The 18276-nt window shown below is 36.5% G+C and overlaps 1 protein-coding gene across 9 annotated transcripts in view; it reads right to left on the bottom strand.

Annotated features, from left to right (window-relative positions):
• Window positions 1-18276, bottom strand: part of LOC131437912 (protein phosphatase 1 regulatory subunit 16A-like) — a 233103-nt gene that overhangs the window by 143872 nt on the left and 70955 nt on the right. The window contains exon 2 of one of the 9 annotated variants that reach the window (XM_058607578.1): window positions 11622-11815. The exons of the other annotated variants lie outside the window; for them this stretch is intronic. The gene's annotated coding sequence lies outside the window, so the exon portion shown is untranslated. The remainder of the gene's footprint in view (window positions 1-11621; window positions 11816-18276) is intronic. 9 annotated transcript variants of the gene reach the window in all.

Raw genomic sequence — 18276 nt, 5'->3', positions numbered from 1 at the left:
CGATTTGGTTCACCGACTGTCTTATACCGATAGGGTGCAACGACGGATCGCTTGCATCGATTTTATAGTTCACCTGTATTAATTCCTCAAGGCTAGATACCGTAAAACACGCCAGTTTCGAGCGGTAATGCTGCCGCATATTTTCCCAAACAATTTCGAATTTTCTACGGCTGGATAACGGTTTTGTTAATAATTTGTTAAGCCTTTCAACTTCTGTGACGAAGGCGATGAAAGTTTCTCCTTTCTGCTGCTTTCGTTCGTATATCCTTTGACGATTACCTTGGTCTTGATTTGGATTACCAAAGCGGTAACGAATACTGGTTTCGAAAATATCCCAATTCCATTCTGCGTCATAATAGGTGAAAAACCAATTCGCCGCTTCACCTCGTAGCATAAGATGAATGTGGCCCAGAAGATTGTCTTGCGATATCCCATTCATACTAGCAAGCACTTTAACTTTGTAAATAAAATCTTCTAGAGTCGTTGACCTAGAATCACCTGAAAAGAAGAGATTCCACTTCTCGATTCTGCGATCGTACTGCATTCGATTATTTTGCCTTCTACGCTGTTGTCCAGATGATCGACTTTCATTAAAAACATCGTCGTCACTGCTTACTTCGGATGCACGAAATAAGCTGGCCGGTTGTCTACCAAACTGGTGATTCATCTGAGAATTTCCCTGTAGTCTATTGCCATACGGTTGAAACATGCTTTGCTGTCTTAAATTGTTCCAGGTGGGGAGTTCGCCTCGTATTCGAGCAAATGACCCCCGAATTAGTTGGTTTGATTGGTTCTCACTGCTTCTTAATTGTTGCTCTTCTTGTCGTTGCACGTTACCTTGTAATAGATTTTGATTTCGCTGATTTTGAATTGATGTTGCCATCGCTGGTCTTTCTTGTTCCTGTCTGGAATCACGAAGTGCTACTATTTCAAATGCAACCTTCATTTCCCGAATCGTTTGTTCTAATTCTTGAATTTTTAGTTTGAGTTCATCTTTAGTGGGACCATCGTCTGCGCTTTCCTGCGCTGCCCTATCTTGTCCTATAAAATTTTTCTTAATCGCTCCTAGACCATCGCGAATGATCTGACGGAATGGGCTTTTACTAGAAGTTTGCGTTATCACCTCGGTTGGTTCCGTTTGCCCCGGATTTCCCGTAGTTGGTGTTTTTCTCTCGGATTCAAATCCTTCTGCTTCGCTTTGTCCGGAAGTTTCCAATTCCTCTATCTGATCTACCGATAATGGACCCTTGGGTAAATGTGAACTTAATAACTCCCGAATAAACTCTAATAACGACTCTCTCATCTGTAAAGCTCTGTCATCCGTTCCTACGCACCGTTCTACTCGCATGTAGTAGTGTTTCAGACGTGATATAAGTCTTGCATCCGACCCTTTTTGCAAGGCAGTTGCGATAGTGTTTACTCGTGACGAGACTAGATCAAACTCTTGCTCAATTGAATACATTGAACGGTAATTACGGTTTTCTTTGGCATCTTTATGAAAAAGTCTTCGAAGTAATCTCTGTTTAGCATCTAACTCTTTTTTTAAATCTTCAACGTAGTTTCTTAGCTTCAGTTCGTAATCAACTTCCTCATTCAGCAAATGTGACGCGTAAGGAAATCTCGAAGTCATTTTTAATGTATATATTAATATATTTGATTAAATATTTTGTTTTTAGGCACACCCCATAGGAATAGTTAAGCAATTTTGTAATGTAGTGCGATAGATGAATAATAAATATATAATGTAAATAAATTGAATGAAAAATATAAATAAATAAGTAAATATGTAAGTGTATATGTATATAATAAATAAATGTATGTGAAATTTAGTAATAAATATGTATATAATAAATAAGTGTATATGAATAATTATAATAATAATTTGTAAATATATGAAGACGTAAATATATTTAGTAAGCGTATTTTTTTTAAATGTACTTGAATCAAGTAAATTTGCTTTATATCCAATCACTCAATCGAATATGCCATATATTCACCAGACATCACAAAAACAATCACAGTTTCCTCAAAAATATCCGAACATTTTCCCAAAAATTAGAAGCGTTACTCAATTTAGCATGGTTTCAACTTTCCACGTTGAAATTCATTATATTTAACGAAAGTTGCACAAAAATTTAACTCACATCCAGAGAAGACCTAAATTCTAAATCCACATGACAATTGTTCGTCTCAAATGTTAAACTAGAAAACGGAATTGTATCTTCAAGAACATTATTTGGTTTCATAGAATCATCGAACTTAAATTAAGAATTAACTATATAAATGCCAGAATACATACTATCGAAATCCACCAAAGTTTATGGTTCGGCCATACAAAAATTATGAAATAGAAATCCAAAGAACTAGTTTGTTCAAATATAGCTTAGAAGTTTCCCAAACATCAGGTTCGTACTTGCAGTTGGGCGCCAAAATGTAGCCGGAGCGGACCGATCTTTTAAAAGCGCGTAGTTTTAGCGCCACTCCTTTCGGAGACTACCGCCATGTCGTAGATTGCCCGGATGAGACTGCACTAACGCAAGTCAAATAACAGAATCCTTCAAGAAGAATCCGGATCGGTCCAGCTAGGCACACTGACCTTGTCCCAGAACAGGTTCCAAGACCCTAAATAACCAAACTCATCAAGACTCAAAGTTCACCTTCCAAACCACCCGGTAGAAACTCTCCATGCCTAAAAGCTCATCATAGGCAGGGTCAATGTTGGTCACCAGATACCGCTACTAAAGTGGAAGAGATTATTCCTAACTGATTCAAATTTACCATGTGGTAAAGATAGCGGACTCAACATAACCGAAGTGACGTGGAAACATTTCAGTCAACTAAAAACTCTATCTAGCTACACTAGCAAAAAACATTTATTTAACTTTAAGCATAGATTGTAATGTATTTAGTAAATTGGACATGATTTCACGGTAAGCATAATATATTTCTGCATGCTAATTCCTAGGCCTAGCTTTCTATTGTGTGCGTTTTCTTTCTCTCCCTATCTACTAGTTCGTTAGTGTGCTTTTTTTCTCATTGTTCGACCCAACCACAGGTTACGTTGACATCTTCAGGAGCGGCAAGCGATGAATGGCAAAAGCTTGTACACCCGGGTGTTATTATTTGTGTGCGTTCCGGAGGGTGCTTCCGAGAACGCAGTCACATGTGCACATGGATCGTAACGTGATCACTTCATGGACGCGCCCGTCTATAAGCGGGGTCCGAAAATCAATCTAGCGGTTATCGATTTATATCGGTTTCGGTATTTATGGACGTCTACTTGATCAAATAGGTAAAACGGAACGGACTCACCGATTCAGCGACTGATGGATGGTGATACTGGAATTTCTGCGGAGCACTTCGCCCGAATCTAACCAGCTGAAGAGGGCTTTTTGATTCTGCTGGTATTTCTGCCGGTAGAATGATCGGTGTTTCACCGACACGTGGACTTCCTTAGGCCACCGGAAGATTACTTCCAATGGAGCGATGTGGTAGCGGATCGACTCCCTTCCGACGGAAAATCGCGCGTCGGGCAAATTTGTCCTCCAGGATGTGGCGAGTGACGCAGTCAGCGAACGGTGTCCAGTGAGCGTGCTTTCGTACGGATGATAACCTGAGAAATTGGATGGAACAAACGTGGTTGTTCGAACGGATCGTTAGCATAAAGCGGGTCTTTAATTTAAGCACATTTTTACCTTATCTTTCTATCAGCACACAAATCTATTCCGCACACGAAAAACTCACACACTTTATTTTCTGGCTATGTAAAAAAATAGAAATTTATAGCCAACTGAAAAGAAAAACCACATCACTATTACCTTTGAACACTTTTTAATAAACGGAGCAAAATCGCGTCACTACCACTCTACTCAACGAACTGGGACAAAGTGATTGAGCCCTGTAATCCTCAGATTAGGGAAGAGAATCTCAACGTAAGCGGAAGTACGTCATTTCCCGAGAATTCTTCGGGATTACTCGGAATCTTGGGTCATCTAACTATTTAGTTCGTTCTAGCCCAAGTCAGCATTATATCTTTCTCTTTCCTTCAAACTAACTTAAAGGATTCTGTTCTTCGACTATGTTCGGCAATCTCACTCGGCTTAAAAGAAGAGAGCGTGATCTTTGGCTACCAATGGTTAGACTGAAGGACGACCCGTTACAAAGTATAAATGCAGGCGGATTGAAATATATTGATGGGTAATTGACATGTGGATCTCATTTGCATCAATAACTACGGTCTACTCTATGTGGATGTTTGTTATTGAGTTTTGACAGAATTGAATTTATATTGAAAAAATTCAATTCAACAAAATAAATACAGCAGTTGATACATAAATAAATAAATAAATAAATAAATACTTTACCTACGTATGAATGAATAAATTAATAAATAAGTAAACAATCAAATATTAAATACTTCAATAGTGTGCAACTGTTACAATTGTTTTCTGATTAGCCAGTCGTGGTTGCGGTAAAAAAAAAGAAGTGAATGGATTCTATTACGAGAGTGAAAATTCGAAAGGGGTAAATAGTGTAGATGGTTGGATGAACTTTCACTCTGCTACTAGGGTTCGTTTTCTCACAGACACGTACTGTGTCAGGGAATCAATTATTTTAACCAGTATTTGTTAGTATTTATATTTTTCTACTATCTTATAAACAAATTTGTTGCCAGAAGTTTTTTTGCAGTCATTTTCAATACATTAAAATATGACATCTTATCAGATAGAATGGCAAATAGAGATTACATTCATGGGTATTTGTTGCCACATAAAGAAGCTACATACATAATGAGGATTCTTCCGTAGTACTATAAGCGAAGTTAAATTTTCGTCACAACATTTTCGTAACATTAATGGTGCTATTCAAATGAAATATGAACATCTCTAAAACGTTATGTACCATTATCGATGTAGCACCTTGATAGAAAAAAAAGCATACTGAAATGATGTCAGGCTGATTCAGTGCACCTAACGACATCAACCGAGTGGCTCTCTCAGCAAGACCAAATAGAAAGGAATGGATGGAAATTAAATGCTTGAGAAGTGGATAAAAATGGAAAAGAGCCTACTCTTATGGATAGCGTGAAGCTAGCTAAAGTGTCTAATAATCTCTAATAATCAATCCAATGTATGTAAACTAAGCTTGATACATTTATGAAAATGCTTTTCAGTTAAGGGGCGGGTAGGGTCTGACACTTTTGATAAATCATTTATTTCTTTATTTGTATTTTCTAATAATAAAAAAAATTTCAAGAATATTATGTGAAATTTTCAAACATATCGGAACCAAATTTAGCAGGTTATGGGTCTATACCATTGCTTATCTTATATTGTGAGGAAGTAAGAGGTCGGTGCACAGGCCCAAGATTTCTGATTTGATTGACTTAAAAACTTCACAAAACATTCTTGAAATGTTTCATTATAACAAATTATAAAAGAAAAAATATTATTTTTTGAAAATGTTACACCATACGGGCTTCCTTGAATAATAAATTGTTTCCATTGATTTTATAGACAAAAAACTTTGAACGCGCTTTTCTCGCGCCGAATCACCTCAGTATTCTCTTAGTAAATTGTGCTAATAGATAAAAGTGAAATTTGACGGTTACGTCATATGTCTCCGGTACCGGTAGTGTTCGTCAGAAGCCTTATGAACTTGATTACGTCATTCAGTTTATGCAAATTTGAAAAAATTTAATTCCTACAGCCGCATTTGCTGAATGAAAACTATGCTCGGAGTTTGTAAAATTAATTTAAATTTGGCACTTGAAAAGTTGGGTTTTCATTTATGGTTCATTTTCAATAGAACCACCTTAGCTCCGTCAATATGGCAGTTAAAGGGTTAACATAGATGGAGAATTGTCATCATTTCAAGCTGTAATATAACAATATGAATTCTCTTTGGGATAGATATAACATGCTTACCCGACTATAGCTATTTTTGTTTCGATTATAGAGGTTTTAACCTCTAGGTCATTTGCCTCTTCGGGCCAGAAAAATGTTCTGACCCTATGTGCGGAGTTGGGAATCGAACCCAGGAGGGCTGCGTGAAAGGCATCGACTTACCTATCATGCTATACTCGTCCAACTACTACAGCTATTGAACAGTAAATAACCAGAAAAACAGATTGAAGAAAAGGCTTACGAATACAACTATAAAATGAATATTGTGAAAAGATTACCGCACAGGAACCCGTAGCTTTCTCTTAATCCTTTTCTTTGAATAATTCTAATTAGACAGTATTCTAGGGAACAGTTTTTTTGGTAACATTACGTGATAGATGAATGTCAATTGTACTGAAACATTGATTAAATACAATACACGAAACACATGAGATATTCCCAAAAACTTGAAGCAGGTCATCAGACTCCACATACTACTTTGCACACGTCTCCAATTTGGCAAACGGATGGAGAGACCAATCCGACTCAAAACTAACGTTGAAATCAGGCGAATGATTGTTTGTATGCAGCTGTTAAATTTACGAAAATGATTCAACGAAAACGAAGAATTAACTGAAAATATCACATTAAAAAAATTCTAGAATTTACTGAAAACATTAAAGAAACGTTCTAACAGTTTCCTAGATACAACGATTTGAAAAAAAATCATGCAAAAATACATTCGCCCATCTTGAAAATCAGTTTGGAGTCAACTTGATCTCTTCAAAACAGTAAAACAAAGTTTGTTATATAAAAGATATATGCACAGATATATCCAAAACGAAGCAAGTCGATCCTGATTTCGCCAACAGCAGAACGTTGATTTTTGAAATTGTTCACTTGTGACAACATTTTCATCAGAGTTCGTTAGTCCATTAACATATTTTTGGCCAGTCCTTTCCCGAGAAAAAGGATAACAACGAAATCCAGTAAAGACTGTCCCAGAAAGTATGGACGCAACCAAACACCGCTGCCATTTCGCAATGGTTCAATTTGTCTGTCAATTTGTATGGCTGCGTCCTGTTGTTTACACTCTTCTCTAACCACTTGTGCAGTTGTTTATTCGTTTTCATTGGTTTGTTTCGAAATGCGTGGGCTTTCAGCAGAACAACGTCGAAAAATGGTGTACAAATGGTGCACAGAACGCTGACTGTCATTGAGAAAGATAGCAAAAATGGAAGGAGTAAGTGAAAAAGGAAATGCAATCAGGAAGTTCAGTGAGGATAACACCTTTGAGGATAAAACGAAAACGGGTCGGAAAAAAGGTCCTGCTAACCCTCAGTTGAAAAAAAAGTATACTGAAGGCGTTCGAGCAAAAGAAGGAGGCTTCAGTTCGGGATGTGGCCAAAAAAGTGGGCACTTCGAAGTCAAATGTTCTTCGTGCTAAAGAACGTTTGAATCTTCGAACCTATAAGAAGCAGAAACAACCAAAACGTAGTCCGAAGCAAGAAGCATCGATCAGACTGATGGTTCGAAAGCTGTACAATACGATTCTTGCTGGAAATTTGAACTGCGGTAAGATTTTGAAACCCTTCATCACCTCTGCTTTAATGAACAGCGAAATATACATCAAGGAATGTTTATAAAAACGACTTCTGCCCATGATTCGAAGCCACAAGGATCCTGTTTGTCTTCTGGCCAGATCTTGCTTCTTGCCACTACTCGAAATCATCGGTAGAATGGTATAATACCAGGAATGTCACTTTCTTCCCAAAAGACATGAATCCACCAAATTGCCCACAACTTCGACCTTGAGGAATTTTGGGGATTGACGAAGGCACATCTTAGGAAACATGTCTCGGAAGCCAAAACCATTCAACAGTTCGAAAAAGATTGGAAAAAAGTGTCCAAACTTGTCGCCAAGAAGTCTGTACGGAATTTAATGAGGAACGTTCGCAAGAAGGTGCGCCAGCTAGTCTACAATGGCTGAGTAACAAATGTTGAGAATAATATTCTGTTGTTGTAGTCTAATATTATCAGTATATCGAATAAAATTTGAGTATCTAACACTTGTGAATTATTTACAGCGAAATCAAAGTGCGTCGATACTTTCTGGGACAGTCTTTAGTAAAAATAATCGTCTTTGATGTTGTTTTCTGATATTTTCCGAATCGTTTTTATCAATTTAGTACTATATGAAGCTGAAATAATAGTTTTTTTTCTTTTCTAACACCTAATAACGGCCACTCAAATTTTCACCAAGCCAGAACCAAATTGAAAGCGAACATGTTTGTTAATTATGTAGCTCCAAATTAATGGTAATGAACTATACGGTGAATAAAAGCAAAACACTGGCGTACAGCGAAGCCCGTTCTGGCTAAAAGTGTACTCTGATGTTCTTGTATAGATTCGTGCTATCTGAAAGGTAGCGAATTTGATTACACACCGGTGCCTAGTCCTGCTGTTGATGCTGCTGGCGGTAGTAACTACTACAGTTTTCCCCCTTTGAAGCTAATTACGATGGTACAGAAGCTGAATTACAAATTTTAATTAGTCGTGCCTCAAATTGCGCCGCCGTCGCGTACGTTGTTATCAGCTTTTGATCGCTAACTAAAATCTAATAATAATAGTTTTTGATTGATGCTCCATTCCGATCTATTTCACTACGCTGGAAAAGTTATTTGCTTGACTAATAACACAGCCAATATTCGCTTTTTAAATCAGAATCAAAAAGCTTTAATTTAAAAATTCGAGATGCGACAGCACAAAAACTGACTGACTAAAAGATAACATGAAGAAAAAAACAATGATCGAACATTTACTGATAGGAATATGTGGACGAAAATTGAAAGCTAAAGAATGGAATCTCATAATCAAAGCAGCATCTTACATTATTTAGGACATAGGTAATAAAAGAATATAATATAATCTAGTAATTAGGAAGAAAGAAATATCGTGTGCTGAGTTACGATAAACTTAAACATTGAAAGACCATGGTCAGTAATCGATAATTTCTTCTTCTATTTGAGACAGCAACAGCATTGGGTTAAATTCTAGAACTGAAATCAGAACCAAGATTCTGATCCACCTGATCAGTTTCAGAATTTAGTTCCAGATTACAGGTTCAGAAATAAAATCTTTGACTCTGGAGCTGTATCCAAATGCTAGATTTTGTAATTGAATTTTGTTCCTTAATTTAATTTCCTTAATTTTTCCTTGTTTTGGGTTAAAATCCAAAATTTTGAATTAGGATTTCAATTTCAGAATTTTCAATTTCAAGGATTTCAATTTCAGAACAAAAAATAAACTCGTGTATTTTAAAACGATTCGTGCTATGTACAGGTTTACACAAAGGAACAAGACACATTTTGTTTCCCGGTTACACTGGAACCAACCAAGTTAGAAAGAAACCGAACACGGCATCGGAAAGTAAAATGAATGTTTATTTTTGTCTAGTAGTTTTCCATCATGGAGCACTGGAGTGTTGCTCACCGCGTTTTTATTTATAACTCGTTTTTGAAAGATCAATCGTACGTTCCAACTATTCGTGAGTTTAAAAAACGTTTAAAAATTAAAGGATTAATTCTGCACAACCTGTAACAGATTCGTCTCGGTACAATAACGATAATTTTGCTTGTCTACCACGCGCCGTCCAGGTGGAAGTGGGCTTCGTCGATCATCATTATGTGGCTTAAAGAAATCTTACCACTGGCTAGCATTTCCAGCATCTTGTTTGCGAATGATAAACGACCTCCATAATCCGCCGATTTCAACTGTTGGGTGATGACGATCTTATATGGATGAAACGAAAAATCTTCCTTGACCATTACATGGAAAGAACGACGAGATATTTTCACAAGAGCGGGTTCGACATTCTTTGGTGTCCAAATAGCCCGGACGTGGCCCGGAGGTTTTATTTTGGTCACAGAGCCAGTTTTTACAATTTTTCCGCACACATCTTCACAGTAATACGCAAAGGCGCCGGCATGTTCGGCTTTAATTTAAAATGTTTTTTAAACTCACGAATAGTTGTAACGTACTATTGATTCCTCAAAAACGAGTTATAGATAAAAACGTGAAGAGCGACACTCCAATGCTCCATGATTGAAAACTACTAGACAAAAATAAAACTTCATTGTTCTATTTTCCGATGCCGTGCTCGGGTTCTCCCTCCATTATTTGATTCCATGTACCGGAGAAAGATTAGATTAAATGTCATTTATATTACCAGAGTTGCAAGTGAATTGCCGATTTCAATTTCCCGGTTTTTACGCGGTTTTTCGCGGTTTACGAGATAAAAATTCCCGATATTCGAAATAAGCTTAAATCGCCTCTTCCGCCGTTCCTTCTGGAAGTGCAAGTGAAAATCTCAGTACGGTGGTAAAATTACAAACGGTATGATGGCACAGTGAACCTAAAACAACATCGTCGGCCATGGTACAACAAATTGTCATACGGACATACGCTGTTTCAATTATAGTAATTCGATTGCAATCACGTCTAATGAACAGATTGTCATGATCTGATTGTGATGAAACCATAAAACCAATTATTAACAATATCCTACCAGACAAAACAAAAATTCTCATGTTATAAAATTTAATATAAAAAATAAAATCCTAATAGGATTCTAAATGCTAGGCATCTCTCGTGGAGTAATCAGAAAATAATCAGAAAGTACGAGTTTGTCATGATGAAATCTTCGCTAGTTTTTAGTCAGTTTTATTTATAAAAACCCAACTAATTTACCTTCTACGAGAAATCCTTCTACAATTGATCTGATTCTTGCAGATCAATGTAACATATGATGTGAACTGATTTTGATTCAGATCATCTACAAATAACAATCCGGGTTTCAAATTAAGTAATGATTAGTTCAATTAATTTCATATACTAAACCCTCAGAGCAAATCGGCTAGGATACAAATCTCATATAGCAATGTAAACCCTGAAATTTTATTATTATGGTTTTATTTTTCCCGATGTTACCTTGAGACTTTGCCATAAATTTTGCGAGTGTGTTGAATAATTATTCTAAAAACTAAATGAAAATTCAATATAAGCATCCAAATTATCCTTATTTTTCAAAAGGTTAATTGTTCTGTTATGATAACAACTAAGAAAGCTCTGATGCTTCCTGATTGATTTAAAACTGCTGTTATATGGGGTGTTGGCCCAATTTCCAATGGAATGTTCAACATAGAACCTGTATAGGACAATAAATGGATTCAACACTTTTACTGAACATCTCGCTCGAACGCAAAATTAGGCATTGTCCCTTGCTTTTCACTTGTTGAAAAAAAAATGATGATGCTAACAACTGTTACTCATATTTGAGCTAGTAATATTTTCCCGGATTTTTCCCGGTTACTTTCCACCCTGTATTACCCCGGTTTTAACCGGAGAAAAAAATGTGTCAGGTTTCTTTGCGCAACCTTGTATTTGGTATGGTGAATGGTGCACGACTTATGTTCGAAACGAAACCCAAATATCAAACACATGACACAGCTTACACTCCCAAGTCAACTGTTATTTCACATTCCACCTTGCCTTGATGACTGATAACGACTGATAATCCACTCCACCACCAACCACGGCATGTTTTACTGATGAATCAATATATCGCAATGCTCTGCTTGAAGTGTATTGATTTGCGATAGCGCCAGAAATAGTGTGAAAAGCGATATGCCTATTCGAAATGGAATTAATATTCTGCCACTCTGGCGGATAACCAACCTCGTATTTCAGTCTGGTATACACGGGAAGCCTGCTGTTGAGTTAATTTCGATTCGACGGATGATTGTTATTAATCAAGCATACTCTTTACGCCAGATTCTTTAAGACTTGCTGAATCAAATCGTAGGAATGGTCTGTTATCACTGAATCACTGGACGTTTAAACGAAGATAGATGTTTACTTCTTGTGCTCACCTGAAAGAAAACAATACAAAAAAAAGTTAATATTTCTATTTTAAATTTAAAGAAAATTTCTTTGCGTTTCGCCTTCGGCTCATCAGTGCTTAAAGCAGTTCAAACTGAACCGCCATCTCCGCCTAACAGTTCAATTTGAACCGCTAAGCAGACGCAAAGTCAACACTATTTATGTGACCCTTTAAGGATATGACACTAGGTGCCATATCCTATCTGACGTCTCGGACGAAAACGAGTGAAGACTGACGACTGGCCGCCGCAGAAATTGAACATTTAGGGGTCTGCGTCTGCTTAGCGGTTCAAATTGAACTGTTAGACGGAGATGTCGGTTCAATTTGAACTGCTTTAAGCACTGATGAGCCGAAAGCGAAACGCGAAGAAATCGAAACTAAATATGTACTTTACGTACAAACCAAAAACCCCTAAATGTTCATTTACAGAATAGTTATTTTTTTGAAAAAGTTTGAAATATAAAAAAAAAACAAAACATTATCTTAAAATGACAATAGACAATAGCAAGATTGCAAAGGTTCAACTTAGGACTGTGATCTTTCATGGATCAGATGAACTTGAACAAATTCCACTGGTTAAAAAACGTTGTCAATTGAACCTAGATCAGTATCAACGGCCAAGGTAAGTCAACCGAACGGAAATTGAAGTCTACCTAGTCAATAGAAAACATATGCGTTACAAACCCTCCAAGATAACTGGATCCAATAGAATTAAGAAATTTCATGAAATACTAAGATAGTTTACATACAGACAAAATAATGCGTATTTCCCCTGCATTCTCAACCCATCCTCGACAATACGCTATGTAAACAAACATAAACAGTCATGTCTAAAACTGAACGTTTTGTTAAAATCCATTATGCGTATGACAATACTACACAAACTATTCTAGATTATTTTCGCAATGGGAGGGAAAATCAGCAAGACTTCTGGAACGTCAGTATAAACATAACACTTAGGTCCAAACAAATGATTTGCAAAAAGTTTTCACTTTACATCAGCTTAACGGCTTGTGTTTGCGCTAATACACTGACGATTCGAAAACCAAAATGTGAGACAAACGAAGCAAGACAAGTTCGTCAATATGCAAACCAATTATTCTAATCCGAAAATTTACATAGAGAAATACATTCATCATGCATTCAAAGTACTAGGTGTTGAACTGAAATATTCTACAAGATTTGTTATGGATTGCAGTTAATATACTAGCTCAATTGTAGTTGTCGTTTTATATTAATCAGTGGTGTCTCGTCCTCATGTGCACCTCGTGAACTACATAACCGATCAAATTGGAGGAATTAACTCCACATTCAATTATCGAATCGATGAAAGCTGGTCGGATGGTACCGAATATAAAATATTGATCGAGTTTGTCCACAGTACAATATGTAATAATTCACCCTAACTTGTGCACCGAAATTGCCCGGTTTTACACACATCTTATATACATCCAACTTGAAATTTCAAGTATCTGTTGTTGCTGTGTTAGTGTCTCTTCCGCACACATGAGTTGCTCAGTTCAGCTCTGAGATTTTTTGTTCTCTCTGTCACGTTTGGCTCGGAGAGAACGTGTATGCAAAACTCCAGGATAGGCTTCAGTGGCTTATGCTTATGGCAGTTGAAATCAAATTGATACCCCACTTGCAACGTCAAAGCGGTTTTATTAATAGATGTATTGACAGATTCGCTCGACGTGCAGAGCGCCAAATTCTTCTATTGTATCGATGATACAAAATAAGTTTAACAAAAAATTTCCATCCAAAAGCATATCGTTATTTTATTGCATAGCGAACATCCATCCTAAAATCATTAATTTTCACTTGTAATGAAATATTACAGCATTACATAGGATACCACATAAGTAGTGCAAAGCAAAGCCTTGGTATTCCTGTAGTGGAATTTGACCTTCTGTTTCAACAGACTTCGCAGCCGATTCAGAGTGTACAGTACAATTGCATGGCTGGTGCTACGATCCTACTGACACTCTGAAACATAAGTAGTGCACAACCTGTAAATTTTGTCACGAGACGCTACTGGTATTAATCATAAAACTTCAGACATGTAGAGATTTATATTGAATCTCCTTTCTACCCTCTACGCCAGAATATGCGCCATTCGGTCCTTTCTTTAAAGTTCAACGACAAAACATAATCGAATCAAATTACTTATTTTACATTAACGATGCCAATTTTTTCAGAATATGACCGAATAAATTGTAGATTGTCACCAAACCCGATCTTGAACCTCTATTCTTCAGTTTCACTGTAATCTTTTTTCTCCGCGATTGTGAGCATCCAGTGGGTGCGAAATTTGCCATTTGGTTTTAGAGGTTCTATATTGAGCTTAGATCATCCTCTTTTTCTGCTTGCTACATGTTCAGTCTTCACGAATATGTAACGTAGTATCAGCATAATATTGATTGAGATGATTTCTTGGCAGTATCAAATCGAACACTATGCGAACTGCATATAGTGTAAATCAATTCAACCCCAATGAGAGTTGCGTGAATTGCGAGTTTAAATATCAGCATGACTGTACATATATAAAGGCGGGGTTTTGTGATTGTGCGAAACTGAAGCAGTCCAAAACGCACTCCTAATTATTTTGTTAGTAATTATTTCAATTGAAGAAAACATTCCAATGGAAGAAAATAGTTCCAAAATGAATATTTGTGTAGCAGTGGCGTCTCGTGAAAAAAAATACGGGTTGTGCATTGATTATGTGGTATGATATCAGAGTAAAAACTTAAGATTAAAGAATCGATATTCGCTTATGTTTTTCAATACAATGAAATAACGATATACTTTTGAATGGGATTTTTTTATTAAACTTATATCGTATCGTCGATACAATAGAAAAAATCTGCACGGTGCTCTGCACGTCGAGATAATCTGTCAATAACTTCATCAATAAAACCACTTCGACGTTCCAACTGAGTCATCAATTCGTTTTCAACTGCCATAAGCACATGCCACTGAAGCCTCTCCTGAAGGTGTGCATACAAGTTCTCACAGAGCCAAACGTAACAGAGAGAACAACAAATCTTAAAGCTGAGCCGAGTAATGCCTTCTCTTCACATACATTTCGGTGCACAAGGAACAATGCTCAAGTTTACAGCGCCACAGCAATGCGATATGAAGAGATCGTTTGGCTGTTATTTATCAGCAAGCGCAAGAAGCTGAGGGAGAATTTGTGCGTTTATGTTTTCCAAATTCTGAAACAAAAAATCAAATCTGGAGCAATGAACGCAAGTAAACACTTTATTTTAGGTGTCGTGGTTGTTCGAAAACATATTTAAATTGTTGATGCTTCAGATTAAATGCTTCAGATTCGTTGTGCTTTTCACTGTTTTGCTATTCAAACGTACATTATTTGAGACATTAGTTGAAATCGTATAAACAATACGCCCCACACTTTCACACCATTCCATTTAATACATATTTAAAATCTTCATATTTCAAAACATAACGCCTGAATTTATGTTGCAAAGATTACCATCGTAGCAGAAACACGCCTGAAGTTATACCCAACTACGTCAAATGCGTTACGCTAAATTTCAACGAAATCAGTCCAAATGGATCATGATCCGAGAACTTTTAATCATGGTGTATTATCATAACATGAAAATATACTATTTTCCTTAAATCATGACTCGTTTTGCTCATTTCTTGAATCGGAATTTTGCTGGTGTAGTACAACCAAAAAAATTCCTTCTACCTATTCCAATAACATTTCCAAAAAACTCTTAAAAACACCAGCTTAACTCACATTCTCACCTAAACTTTGTCTTCAACCCCTTAAGATCGTTGAAGTAATACAAAACCGATTCATTACATTTGATGAATGCAAATAAAAAAATAAAAAAATTGCATTGAAACAGGTTGTATTTTTACCTTTCTACTGTCTTTATAGTTGTTCAAAATGTACGTATCGTTGTTAGCTGTGGAAAATTTTATTTGCGGCAAACATATCTAGCGTTGTTGTCGAATGTCACCTGTGTTCTACTGTGAACTGGACAACTGCTTTGTATCACACTACATAATTTTCCCACATATCTAACACCGAGTACTAGTAAATATTATATCGATATTTCCCTATCACAATATACTCTGTTTTCCAAGTTTGGGGAAAATACTGTTTTTGCAAGCACTTGAAACGTACAATGCCGTCTTCCACTGCCCCACGATCGACCAAATAACCAAAAAAACTTTGAGAACACTTATTAGTCTTAAAACTCCCAGCTATCTATTATTTTGCATACAAATCATAACGTGAATGTTTTGTTAGTAAAAAAACGACTAAACGGATTTTCATTGCCCTCATATCAGTTCAAATAGAGTTGGTCTCTTACCCAGTTTCTTACACAGAACTCTATTCCACGCTCCTGAAAGCCCCCGATATTCAAAAGTTCTTCATTGGTAAGTTCTTAAAACGTTAATAAGAATTTCATCCACCGCGAATAGTTTCGAAACATAGATGATAGAGCGAAAAATGATATACCTTCAATGGCTATTTGCTATGCTCGACAAACCCCAACAATGGGGTGGATCGTGGAAAAAGTTCGGACACAAGGTAATTAAACATAAACTTTTCCTTGTAACAACATAGCAACCAACCGGTAGCTGTTTGTCGGTAGTTTGTTTGTTTGTTTATTTGTTATTCTGTGAGAGGTACACCTCCGTTCGAGTATGTTTTCCGTTCCTCTAGTCATTTAAGTGGGGGTGTATGAGGAGAATACTATATGAATGAAAAAAATTACTTTAAATTGTGGAAAATTAGGTGAAAGCAGAAAAAAGAGGGTACACTTTAGAGGAGATGGTAAAACGACTGCACAGTGATGTAATGTCCGTAAGTCGGGCCTCCTCGTGTTATTTTTCTCTTTCGTTTCTACCTCTTGTCACTGCCGTCAAAGTGACTCAGGTTGGTAGTCGTAGTACAATTGGATAGTCGATGGAAGACGCTCTGCACATTGGTATAGGCAGCAGCACCACTTTGGCCAGCATGTTAGTAGATCATTGCTTTCAGGACAAAATATGAAGTCAATTGTATTTTTTTTTTTGGGCAAACTCTACGATTTTAGGAAAAAAAAATTAAACTATGGACTTCAATTCGTCATGATTATTTTGAAAATATTAGTCAGCTTTCAACTATTTAAAAAAATACTAAATCCAATGAAATTACAAATAAACCTATACACTGTTGTTTACCATCAAGGGAGAAACAAAAACAGAATCAACGTTCCCATACTCGACAACTCCCAACCCACTGTACAGCAGCCGCTAGTTTCTTGAACTCAACTCGAACTTCGTATTTGGTTGCAACCAGCTGGGAGAAAGAAAACTTAAACGGTCCAACCTATTCGGTAATAATACAGTACGAACAAAAAATCGAGCAAGTTTCTGCTGTTAGATAATGGCAGGGGGAAAATTCTCAACGAGTGGTAGCTGTTATAATCTGATTGTTTGATTTTGGAGATGCGATAGCCAGCTTATTTGCATTCGCAGCCTTACTACCGGGTGAATTTTCTGAAGGAACTTAGCAATTATTATGCTTTCAGATCGCACGAACGATCCAAAGTTTTCCGAATGAATGTTGTCTAAAGATAATTATACCCTTAGTCAGAACAGTAAGTCAAAAGAATTTTTCGTTTTTTTTTATAGAAGGAAGTTTTACGTAATAGAATTTTTTCGTATTTCGGAAACATTAGTAAACGATTTCCTCTGGTGAAGACAATCGTCACGATAATCTCCAGCCAAATCTAGCATCTTTTTAACAGCTACCAAAATTTAATTTTTTCACAAGCACTAATTTCGTTAATTTAAAAAAGAAAGCTGCCGTAATCAAGTACAAAAAATGGTGGGTGTGTAATGCCACTGACATAACTGGAGGACGTGAATACGAATGAAACTAACATACTTTTATCACACTTTCAAATTTAGACAATTGTTCGTATTAGTTGATTGTGGAGATGGGCAATTCGTTCGTGAACGGTTCAAAAGAACTGATTTCATGGGAGAATAAGTGAACACTAGTTCTTTGGTGAAGAACGATAGTTCTTTAATCTTTTAATAAAAGTGATTGAATTTTATAAGTAGGTGTATATATAACTGTGTATTTCGAAACGGTCGTAGTTTTAATGAATACGTTAGAAATTGTATATATTAGCGACCTCTGAAATAGTGCACAAAAGTGAACGATTGCTACTTAAAATACATGCATTAGAGAGTTTGTTACCAACGAAATATAAACACTTGCTCTCGTACGGTTTTTACGGAAAAATTTAAAATTTCTGAAGAACGAATGAACGATTTTTAAGAACTAGTTTTTTCGGTAGAGCTATCAAGTTCGGAGCTAGTTGATTATGTGAGTTTGGCAACTTTTACTGCTTCGCTTCCAGAATTGTATACTGAATATCAACTCATTGACGATAAACATATTCAACCGTATAA

This window comes from Malaya genurostris, chromosome 3 (genome assembly GCF_030247185.1).
Source record: "Malaya genurostris strain Urasoe2022 chromosome 3, Malgen_1.1, whole genome shotgun sequence".
NCBI classification, from domain to species: Eukaryota; Metazoa; Arthropoda; class Insecta; order Diptera; family Culicidae; genus Malaya; species Malaya genurostris.
The sequence above is the reverse complement of the archived record's forward strand: the minus strand, read 5'-3'. Positions and strand labels throughout refer to the sequence as shown.